The 11,694-nt window shown below is 33.4% G+C and overlaps 1 protein-coding gene across 3 annotated transcripts in view; it reads right to left on the bottom strand.

Annotated features, from left to right (window-relative positions):
• Positions 1–224: 224 nt before the first annotated feature.
• The window catches only part of Dis3l2 (Dis3 like 3'-5' exoribonuclease 2), a 592,606-nt gene continuing 581,136 nt past the window's right edge, over positions 225–11,694 (bottom strand). For all 3 annotated transcript variants that reach the window (XM_090392002.1, XM_090392000.1, XM_090392001.1), the window contains exon 22: positions 225–1,671. The gene's annotated coding sequence lies outside the window, so the exon portion shown is untranslated. The remainder of the gene's footprint in view (positions 1,672–11,694) is intronic.

Genomic DNA, 11,694 nt, shown 5'->3' with positions numbered 1-11,694 from the left:
CAAAATAAGCATCTATTACACTAGCAATTATTTACTGGATGTTTAAAATGAAAAATTTCACAAGCTTGTGATTATTTTTCAGTCAGCAAATTAGTATAAAAAACTGAAAAGTTCCCTAATTGGTAAGTTTAATTCTTTATGAAGAAAGAGATTCTCTAACCACTGAAAAACAAAATAAATATCTCCCAGTTTCCAATATGTAATATTTTAATGACAAGAGCACATCATTTTTGAAATACTTTAATGAAAGCTGCTACAATGCATCCACTCGATCAAGTAGACTAATTCATGATTTTGAAAAAAAATTGTGTAAAGTGGTAATCATACAGTTCTGTGTGCATGTATATTGTATGAAACAGAGAGGAAAACTGTCACTAATCCCACTCAAATTATATATAACAAAATCAATGCTTTATTAAGTATATTCACAGAAAGTTGTTTTAAATTTAAGATACTTTTACATTTCTAAATGTTGATAAAATCTGTACATCATTAAAAACTTTTGAGGTGAAATTTCATTGTAACATAAAATAATTAAAAATCAGTATTAAATCAAATATTTTCAACATATGAACTGAAAATTTAATTGCTGCTCTTATTTTAAATAATATTAATATACAGAAATATATAAATCGATATCTATTAATATTTTCTTTAACACCAAGATGTTTATTATGAGCAGTGCAAGTATATAAGTAATACCTGCAAATTATAGTCATATTTTACTTTTAAGTTTGTTTAAAGAAGGTAATATGAATACTAGCGGATGATAAATCTAAATAAAAATGAAACATTTCAGATTTGCTAGAATTGTGCTATAACATTCATTCCTATTAGGATGATCATTCAGATGGATTCTTTAAACTTGTAGGAGGCACTTAATGGTTAAGAACAACCTCTCATTGTTCTCAATCCATAAGAAAAAAAAAAGCAGGGAGAAAAAAAATGACAAGTTTATGAGAAGCATATATGCAATCTGCTATTTTGATCACAACTAGTCTTCATTTTGGCCATTTCAAACTGTATAATAGGAAACTATGAGGAAAAATAGTCCTCCTTGCTAGATAAACTTTTACTATTGGTTAGAGCAGCAGTGGATGCAATGTTTTAGCCACTACTGGCCAAATATATATATATATATATATATATATATATATAAAAATAAAATAAAATAAAATAAAAATAACAATAAAAATCCAAAGTATACCTTTTATAAACTTCAGATTAAAATTCTAGAAAATACATAATCATTTCTGATTACTGCAGCCTAAAATCTCTCAGAGGGAGAGAAAAAGTGAGAGAATAAGAGGTGATTATTTACAAATCTTATTAATAAGCTTTGCAAAAAAAAAAAATATATATATTTCAGTAAAAAGTTAAGCTAGTTCCCAATTATTTCAAAAAAGCCAAAGTGTTCAATCATAACTACTTTAAGAGAGCAATATTTACTATCATCACATGAAATTTACAAAGATTACAATGAATTTCTAGTACAATTTGAAAAATACTTTGTTTTGTAAGACACTTCAGGATCTTATCAAACAAAGTTATTTTAGCATAATACGCACACCATTTACATACTCCAAATTTCATGGCAGCATTTCCAAAAATTTGCCCATAATCAGTGTTCTATTTACAGGAACTGGAACTGACACATAACTGTATATATATCTGAAAAAGTAATATCACAAATAAAACACAATATTACAGAGACAAAAAGTTGATTTTAACATTCATTGTTAAATTAAAAACAAAAACTAAATCAATACAGACCTAATTTTCGATATTTTCCAGGAAGGAAGGAGGAGAAAGAACACAAATTATTTTGGGGGAGGAAAAAATGTAAGCATATATGTTTATAAGAGATACAGATTTCAAGTTGAAGCTATAGCTTCCTTTTCGTCTCTCTTTATTTTCTTTGATTTTGTATTTGGTCTATGATACTGATGGTAGATATATGCAAAATCTCTCAAGCATACTTTGGATTATTATGAGGTACCCAATCATGAAAGGATATAAGCCTATGTACAGTACATTTGCACTGCAAGGTATCCAGAAAAAAGCAGTTTGATTTTTTTTTTTTAAAGTAAATAAACTGGTGATGTATTATGAGGGGGAGGGGTTCTGGAAAGTTCTGATAAACATCTAGAACAAAAATGATGTTAAAGCAACTGATATAACCACAAGAAAGAACATAAGTTACTTCATAACTCTGCTAACAAAAGACCTCTAATAGAGTGAGGAACTCATCAAAGAAAGCTGCATATCTTTCCCATCATGTCATATTTTCTCTTGAATTCATTCACACACACACACACACACACACACACACCTCAAAAAGCCATTCCAGTCATGTACCATTCTATGAGAGAAAAATCTAGTTCTAACCCTTTTCTTGACATCATTCATTCTCAACTTCCATAGATACTCTCCCCACCCTACATAAAATGAAAAATCCCATCTACTACTACCACTACTAATAACAATAATATTAATTTCATGTAAGATCCTTTGAGAAGTTTATATTTCTCTATCATATCATATCCATCTTTTGCCTGTTTGTTAGTGCCTGCAGTCTGAAATCTTGCCTCATAAACTACATTCCACAGTCGCAATATTACCTTTAGTACCCTCCTCTGCATTTCCCCTCATCTACCTGCATCACCTTGGAAACCAAGAGACCAAATCTGTGCACAATAGTCCAGATGAAGTTGTATCAAAGCCTCGTAATGATGTAAAGCGACTTCCTTATCCTTAAATGTCAACATTTGTTTCAGCATTGCAATTATCCTCTGTGATATATTTGCAACCTTTGCTATAATGGTGACTAAACTACAACTTCCTATTTGCTAAAACTCCAAGACTTCTAGCCTGGTTAATTTCTAAAAAGCATAATTCCACAAAATAATACACCACTGGTACACAAAAGTGCATAACATTACATGTACTAACATGAAATGAAATGGCAGCCATTTTCACATGTTCACAATTCCATCTTATTCAAATCATTCTACAAATACTGCATATCAGTTGCATTCTTGATTTTCCTGCCTATCTTTGCATCATCAGTAAATAGCTATATGTTTAATGTTAAATCTTTCCCAATGTCATTAATGAATAACAATGGACCAAACAATGATTCTTGTGATACGCCACTGGCCACCTTAAATCTTGCAAACTAAACCCCACTTTTTGATATGTTATTCCACAATTCCATCATCCTTAGCCAAGCAAATAGTTTAAGTTTCAATCCCATATCCATCAACTTAAACTGTAAGTCATGTTGTATATATACTATCAAAAAGCCTCAGCAAAGTCCAAAAGTACCACTGTGCATTTGCTCCCCTTGTCTAACTCACTCAACTGCTGTCACATTATTATAAAATGTGAACAAGTTACTCCAACATGATCTTCTCTTAGTAAACCCATACTGTTCATGCAAAGCATGGATTCAATGTCAACTCATTTCTGTATGCAATCTCTTACTAATTTTTTTCAAAATTTTCACCACCTCTGGAAATAGTGATAGGTTTATAGTTAGACATATCAGTCTTTGTACCACTTTTGTGAAATGAGATTATCATTCATTCTTTCTACTTCTGTGGAAGCTGAGCACTCTGCTGCTGTTCTGCTGAACACTCTTTTATAATCCATGCTGATATCCCAGTCCCCTACTGCCGAATTCATATTAATGTTATTTAAATATGCTCTAGTACCTTCTCTTGATACAACTCAGTTTCTTCTTTTAGTACAGAAGTGCCACTGAGCTGTGTGTTGCATATAGCAAATTGATAGCTTTTAGCAAAATAGGCACTCATTAGATGAACAAGCTCTTCTGCATCTGTCACCTGCATACTATCCACATCGACAAGAATTATTCTTCCACATTTACTCTTTCTTTTAATTGTAATATAATGATATAATTCATTTGGTTTGTCTTTAGCGTGCAGAGCTAGTTACTTTCCATACTTGGACTTAGCTTTCTGTACAATAGTTGTAAGTCTTCTGGCCTCTCCCTTATATTCATATCTGACGTCATCCTTATGTACATGTTATCCCTTGCATTAAAAGTCTCTTACTTAATAAGACTGCACACACCCATTTTACTCCTACCCTATTCATTCTTAGGGAAACATTCTGATATTGCATCACTAATGTATTTTTAAATACTTTCCATACATGTTTATATACATTTATCCATAAGAAAGGACTTGCATTTTTACACAGTTCAATTCTTCATTCTGAGAGGTGTCTATTCATATAATGTGCGACTGTGTGTCCATATAGTGTCAAGTAATATATGAAAGTCTCCTTTCTTATGGTATATCAGTGCTAGGCTAGATTAACATCAATGACATATTTCCTTCTCACCTATAATGTTATCTGGAGTTCTTAATAAGGATGAGTTCATTGCCAAGGACTGATTATCTACCATGACAACCAGACATTCAAACACCCAGGGTCGGCTCTAGGCTTAGGCACCAGCCTAGGGGTGCAATGGCTTTGGGGTGCCAACATCGTAAAAAAAAAAGTAATAGTTGAAGTGTGTGGTACGAGCAGTGTCCCCCCCCCCCCCAAATGCTCTATACGCACTTTTTTTGGCAACAACTATAAACTGCTTTTAACAATAAAGAATTTTATGATGCCCATCTTGTCTTACAATGCGTTGATAAAACTGGCCTAGGGGTGCCACATACCCTTGAGCTGGCACTGCCAACACCACCACCAAAGCATCAAAAGAAAGACCCATGCTATTTTGGACCAAAGCAACCACTTTCAACACAGTAAACAGGCCAGTCAATTTTAAGTGTTATGCTAATATATTAACTAAAGGAAATATAACACCTTCTCTGGAGAGAGAGAGAGAGAGAAAAAAAAACACTGCTCCCACACACGAATACTACATCATCAAATAAGAGAATAATTAATACTTCTGCAAAGGAAATATTCATGAAGAATTTCTGATAGCAACTGCCAAAATTGTACCAGGGAAAAATATCACCAATAACTCCTGCATATAGGAACAGTACAAGTGTATTTCAGCCACACCTCGTGAGTATAGACAGTGCTACAGAAGGACACTGATACTGGACATTATCACTTTGATGCAGCTCCAATACTTGCATCAGCAAAAGTAACAGTATCGAATGTCCAAACTGAAATCCTTTATCAATTTCTCAGAGGAACCTGAACAAAATACAGTTCAGTTAACTGGAAAAATACACACACACTGTTAACAGCCACTATAAAACCCAAATTTGTGCACATAAGAAGTTTTCAAAAGCAATGATGCACATTAAAAACAAAGAGACAATACAAAGTAGCCAACAGTCATCAGTACTGTTTATGTCATGACATATAGCTGTTAGCTGAAGAAAGAAGCACTCCCTTGATGAAAGTATAGAACAAATGACACTCCGTATATAACATGCAAGCAGCAACTCTCCCAACAAGGATGAACATGATCAACAGAAAATAGAAAATGCACAAAACCAACAATCATACCTGCTAGTGGAATCTTCTGCTAACTCAGATCTGCAGCAGCAGCAGCAGCATAAGATAACACTCATTGCTAATACAACACTTAATCCCATCAATGAAGAAAATATCAAAGTTACAAATAATGGGGAGGAAAAATACCTGGTCACGATAACCTGGAAGATGAGGAAGCTGAGAGTTAGTTCGCTGAAGCATAACAATAGTTTCAGCTGCAGTTTTATTAAAAAGAAAACAAAATTTCATGTGCACACTCTATTTCTTGTGGTCAGCCATCACAAAATTGCCAAACTTGCTTGTAAGCACTAACAAAAAAGCAGCCAGAACAACGAACCAGTTCACACAGGATGACACCACTTGCCAGACTGGCATGAAAAATTGCACACTCATGATGCCTAACAGCATCATCCATAACTAGAAAATACGTGTGCACCAATTTCAGATTCTAGTTATTTTTGGGAACCTGTTCATACACAACGAAATCTCTGAATTTATTTCACATCTCCAGTTACATCTACATAGCCTTCATCAACAGTTGTTTCTTTTCTCTTTTTTGGTCTGTGGGCAGTCCTCCCTGCTTCCAGTAATCTTCAATGGATATCACATCCGAAACATTAATCTCACTACTGCAAAGTCTCTATTTAAGTCTACATCCTCTGTCCAAAAAAGAAACCGAACTTTTGATAGAAAATAAAACACAGGCCAATTATAATTATTCAAATGATTTATTTCGAAATGTGTGCCAAACGCTGTATCTCAGCTTCGATACAGCGTTTGGCACAGTCAATTAATTCGTTAAATGAGTTTTTTTATATCGGTTTTTGAGATACTGTTGAGGGTCGTGGTTACTGCCGCTTGAACGTTTTCAATGGTGTCATATCACTTTCCTTTCATCGGCAAATGAAGTCGGGGGAAGAGAAAGAAGTCACAGGGTGCTAAATCAGGTGATACATGGAGTGATCCAACAAACAAACTTGGTTTTTGCTCAAAAACTATCTCACAATGTTCTAATGATGATGGTGCATTATCGTGCAAAAGTGACCAGCTGCCTGCATTACGATATTCATGCCGTACGCGATGAATTGTCGCTATCAATTGCTTCAAAACTTCTAGATAAAACTCACCATTGACCATTTGACCAGGAGGAATGAATTCTTTGTGGATAATGCCCTTGGAATCGTAGAAACAAATCAGCATTGTCTTTACTTTTTGACTTCTCCAAGCAACTTTTTTTCGGATGCCCTCTTCTGGTGGTCTCCACTCAGCACTCTGTTTTGGGCTCATACTCAAAACACCATGTTTTGTCACCATTAATGATCGTTTCAAGGAAGTTTGCATAATTACGAGCGGTTTTAATGAGGTCCCTGTAGTTCAATTTGATACATTTTTTGGTCGTTGGTCAACTTGTGGGGGAACAAATCGCAAATTCAATTTATGAAGGCCAAAATTCTCAGTCAAAATGTTGTGCACAGTTGACTTTTGAATCCCCAATTCATCTTCAATCAATCTCACAGACGATTTCGGGTTTTCTTTGATAAAATCACACGCTTTTTGGATGTTAACTTCGCTCAGTTCAGTTTTTGGACGGCCCAGCTTTTCGTCGTCCTCAAGTGTCGTGAGACGCTTGAGGACGATGTATCCTATTTACAAGCGTATCCTGTACACTCATAAACTTGAGTACAGGATAAGCATTCATCACCTTATGCTTTTTGAAGAATTTGATGCGTTTTGGTAAAACTTTTACCAAGTTTAACACAAAAGTCAATCGCAGCTCTGTTTGAAACTCATTTTCCGACCATTCATCAAAACACACTGTCACTATAACTCAGCTTCCAATGAAACAAATGTCATAAACAGTTGACACAACAATAATGAAGGTTACTGCTTTCGACAACAAAAAAGATACAACAGGTGGCGCCACTAGTTTCTTCCGTTTTCGAAAAGTTCTGTTTCTTTTTGGACAGAGGGTGCAGAGCAAACATTCTTGGATTCATTTTGCTTTTCCTAACTAGTAAATAATCTTGAGTAAGTGCAGTTTTTCCATTTTTATCCAAAATTTCCTTTTCTGTCAGGAGGAAAGGTACCTGTCTCCCTAAACCTCTTTAAAATTGCATTAACAGTAGCCACACCAACACCACACTCATTGGCAATTTGTCTTTGAGTCATGGATGTGTGCCTACAAAGAGTACATATTTTTGAATGGTTTCTTGGAGATGTATTCATTTTATAGCTACACAAAATAAAACAATATGAATGTCAACTTGTTTACACTATTAAAAATGCTCACCACTATTAATAAACATTGTAAACATGCAGCACTCAACCAAAATAGTGAACTAAAACCAAAACTATATCAAAACCAAAAACTTCATGAAATTTTGGATTGTTCGGATTAATTTGTTTGCTACTGTAGATATGTTTTCCACTCAGTCACAACCAGGCCAGCAAACCCACTTTCCAATTATTTCTTCATCTCAGTCCAAAATAGGACCAATCAGGAAATATTCCTGACAGAAATCTCCAAATCCATTCTTGATTGACAATTAGCTTCAAGCTCTCTAAGTGAAGCATCTATAGAGAATTTTTATATTGTCAATCCAGTTTATTCTAGGTTGGTCTTTGTTTTTTTTTGGTTTCTTCAAGAATTCATATTGGAAAGCCATTAGATATTACCAAGCCAGATGAGTTTTTTCCCCTTTGAATCTTTGTAATGATCTACCTCTTGGACCAACAAAAGAACTGATTCTTTGTCTTACTTCAGAATTTGTGATATGATCAGTATATGGGATCTTGAGGAGATTTCTATAGTATAACATTTTAAGTGCCAACAAGTTTCACTTCCATACAGAAGTATGAATTGACTAGTGTCTCAATAAGATGTAATTTTTTGCAATTATAAGCTTGTTATCTGTCCACTGTGATTTTTAGTTTTTTTTTGAGTGCTGTTGTTCCCTTTGCAATTTTTTTTTCTCTGATATCCTGTCTTGATCTTCCATTTTTATTAAAGATACCGCTTAGTTATTTAAAGTATTAAAGTTCTCTAGCTGTATCCTTAAGTAGGATTGTTTTCAGTTTTTGCTGCAGTACTTTCTTCACAAGCATAGATATTTATCATTGTTTTTGATTTTTCGCTACTTATGGTTAAGCCATATTTTTTAAGAGTGCGCTAATTTGTGGTGATTTCCTGAAGATCTGATTTGTTTTTCAGCCAGGAGATCAATATTATCAGCAAACTTTAAATGGTTCATTCTTCTTCCTCCAACAGTCCTTTCAATATCACAGTTCTCCACAGCTTCATTTACTACACATCGAGGAAGCAATTAAATAACATAGGTGATAACTTGCATCCCTGTCTCATGCCATGCTGCTATAGACCATCAGTATATGCATACACATATGTATACAGTTCTACACTATTTTTATTTATGTAAATTAGTGTAAACTTGAGATTTGTGTTTTAAATTACCACTTTCCGTTGTTAGTACATTTATATTGTGTAGAAAAGCACAACTGTTTGTTTGTTTATATATATGTGTGTAATACAGTTGCGTATTGCAAATATAGTGCATTTTGGTATAGTGTTAATTTCTTTGACAAAGTTCACTTGATTTAGATTGGTGTGTGACCAAAATAAGATTTATAATTTAGTGTTTGTGTGAGTTTAACATACATAAATTAAAAATATTTAAACTGACTGAAACTGTGAAATTTTACTGCTTTCAAGCAAAATGCCATGAACATAACATGTAATGGCACAGCTTCTCTCACTTTGTAACTGAAGCAGAACCAGGAGTACAATGTGCACAGGAGTATGGATGAATGAAGCAGATATGTAGTGATATGGAATAATTTTTGGAACAAGTGAGAAAAAAGTTCCATGGGTGGCAGTCTATCAGGAACAAAAATGTTTTGAAAGTTATTTAGCTGTTGTGCTACAAAGTTAAATGGAATAATAGTTTCAGTGACCTTGGATGCTAAACTTGAAAGCCACCGAATTGTTTTTTCCACAACTATCACCTGTTTCTTCTCTTGCAAAGACACAATCTTCCCACAATCAAGATATTCTGTTGGCATTCTAATAGACTTAGACCCAAATATCCATTACAAGTCAATAGGTTTAATAATCTCTGTCCAAGTGGTAAATCCTTCCTGAATTGCAATAATGAAAACCAAAGAATTCTTAAAAAAGAATTGCTTTTCAAGTTGACTGCAAATTTTGAAATGTGATAAAGTTTCTCATATAGAAAGAGAAATGTTTATCAGATATTGAAGGTTCCACTAGTGCAGTAATGATTTAAGGGCTGTTTCAGAGAATAGATACAGCAAGTTAACTTTTTAAGTGTTCTATCATTTTTTCTTGGGAATCCTTCACACACGAAAAGGACTGTTTTATCATTATCTTTCTAATAGGCATTTAAAGAGGAAACACTAGACACTGTTCAAATTTGCTTATTTTATTGTCAAGTCTAAATTTTTCATATCTCTTACTATGAATAGGAAATCAACAGTTATTTTGAAGAGTTTTGTAAGAGAAAAGTGGTTTTCAAGATAAGAAACTGTTTTCACTGAAGAGCTAAAGAAATTGTTTCATTCAACTTTTACTGGAAGTGCAGCTAACTTAGAGAGAAACATATTCTTTTTCTGGCATATAATGGGCGCAGATAAGATGTGATTTAGTTAATTATCTTTTATAATTTAAGATGAGTTACTATGGTAAAAGTTCAGGATACTGTATAAAATTACTTTTTTAAAATGTATTTTAATATTATTAAATGTTTTTCATTTTTGTAAATAGAGGTGTGAAGACTTAATTTACTCAGTTATTGTTGAAATTAAGATTGATTTCTGAGAATAAGTGAAAATTATCATAGCAAAATACATATTGTATTTAATCTCTCTCTCTCTCTATTCAGATAATTATACGGTTCATTGCTGTTTTCAATGTGACTTAGTCATCATATCCTCAACGATCAAAAAATCTCAATTTCTTGAAGAATTCAAGGTTTATTGATACAGCATTCTCTTCCTACAATGTTTTCAGCTGCTTTAATGATTGTTTGTATTAGGATCAAAAGAGTCAGCAGGGATTTTGTTGTTTGGTGTATACTTATATAATAGATATCTTTAGTGGCTCACCCTTTAATCTTACTACTTCAAACCTGCTATTCACTGTGTTTTAAGACAGTTTTTAATATTCTTTTGGATCTGGTGCCCAGGTTTACAATAATGAAAGCTGATTGAATTTATGTTTTTTTTTTTTTGGGGGGGGGGGGAGCTTATATTTGCTAATTAAACCAGCCAGGATTATGTTTAACAATATTGTTCCCTTCCATCCCTAGAAAAAATCTTCCACATGCTACTGACAGAACTAATGCAACAAGAAAATTAGGCACTTCACAGTTGCTATTTTAATGCAACTGTGAAAAATCATAATCAACAGATTTACAGATATATCAATAATGTTCATAGATTCAAAAACATGAGAAAATGATGAAGGATGAACTGTTTACCATAAAGAAAATTATGCTAAACAGTTTCTAGCATAATTTTCTTTATGGTAAGTTAAGTGGATGATGAAGGAACTAGAAAAAGTTAAAAAGCAATTAGAGAAGCATCAGAAGAACATGAAGGCTAATCAGCAAAGGAGAAACAAAAACATTGAACCAGTAAGATATTGCATAACAATAATCAGGCAGGTAAATCAATTATAAAAAGAAGGATATTATATGCTAAAATCAAAACTTTAATGAATGTAATTGAAAAGCAGAAAAGTGTTCTGTAGGAACAAATGATCTATCTGGTGACAAATACAGTATGAGGGAGAATATGAAAGGACTGTTGGGGGAGAGAGAGAGAGAGAGAATGTGAAAAGCAAAAAAGTGAAAAGTCAGTATATTACCTAGATATGATATAATGAAATTAAGCAGGGCCATAATGATAGGCTGTGTAGTTTTTAGATGAGTGAATTGAATTTGAAGGAAGAAGGGATTTATATAAGAGGGATGACCTGTGCTTAAATGCGACTGGTATTAGGAGTCAGGCAAAATTATTTATTGGTATGAGACCTAATACAAAGAGTTAGGGGGATACTAGATTATGATGTAAGGAATGGTGAGAATCTGTGTGTAAGAGTTACTAAGTTATGCAACTATGAAAAGTGGGAAAAGTATATTAATACTAATAAAAGTAAAAGTATAT

The sequence above is a fragment of the Typopeltis vanoorti genome, chromosome 4, assembly GCF_054136105.1.
Source record: "Typopeltis vanoorti isolate ZY-2024b chromosome 4, IOZ_Tvanoo_1.0, whole genome shotgun sequence".
In the NCBI taxonomy this organism is placed as follows: domain Eukaryota; kingdom Metazoa; phylum Arthropoda; class Arachnida; order Uropygi; family Thelyphonidae; genus Typopeltis; species Typopeltis vanoorti.
Note: the sequence above shows the minus strand (reverse complement) of the source record. Positions and strands in the feature narration are given on the sequence as shown.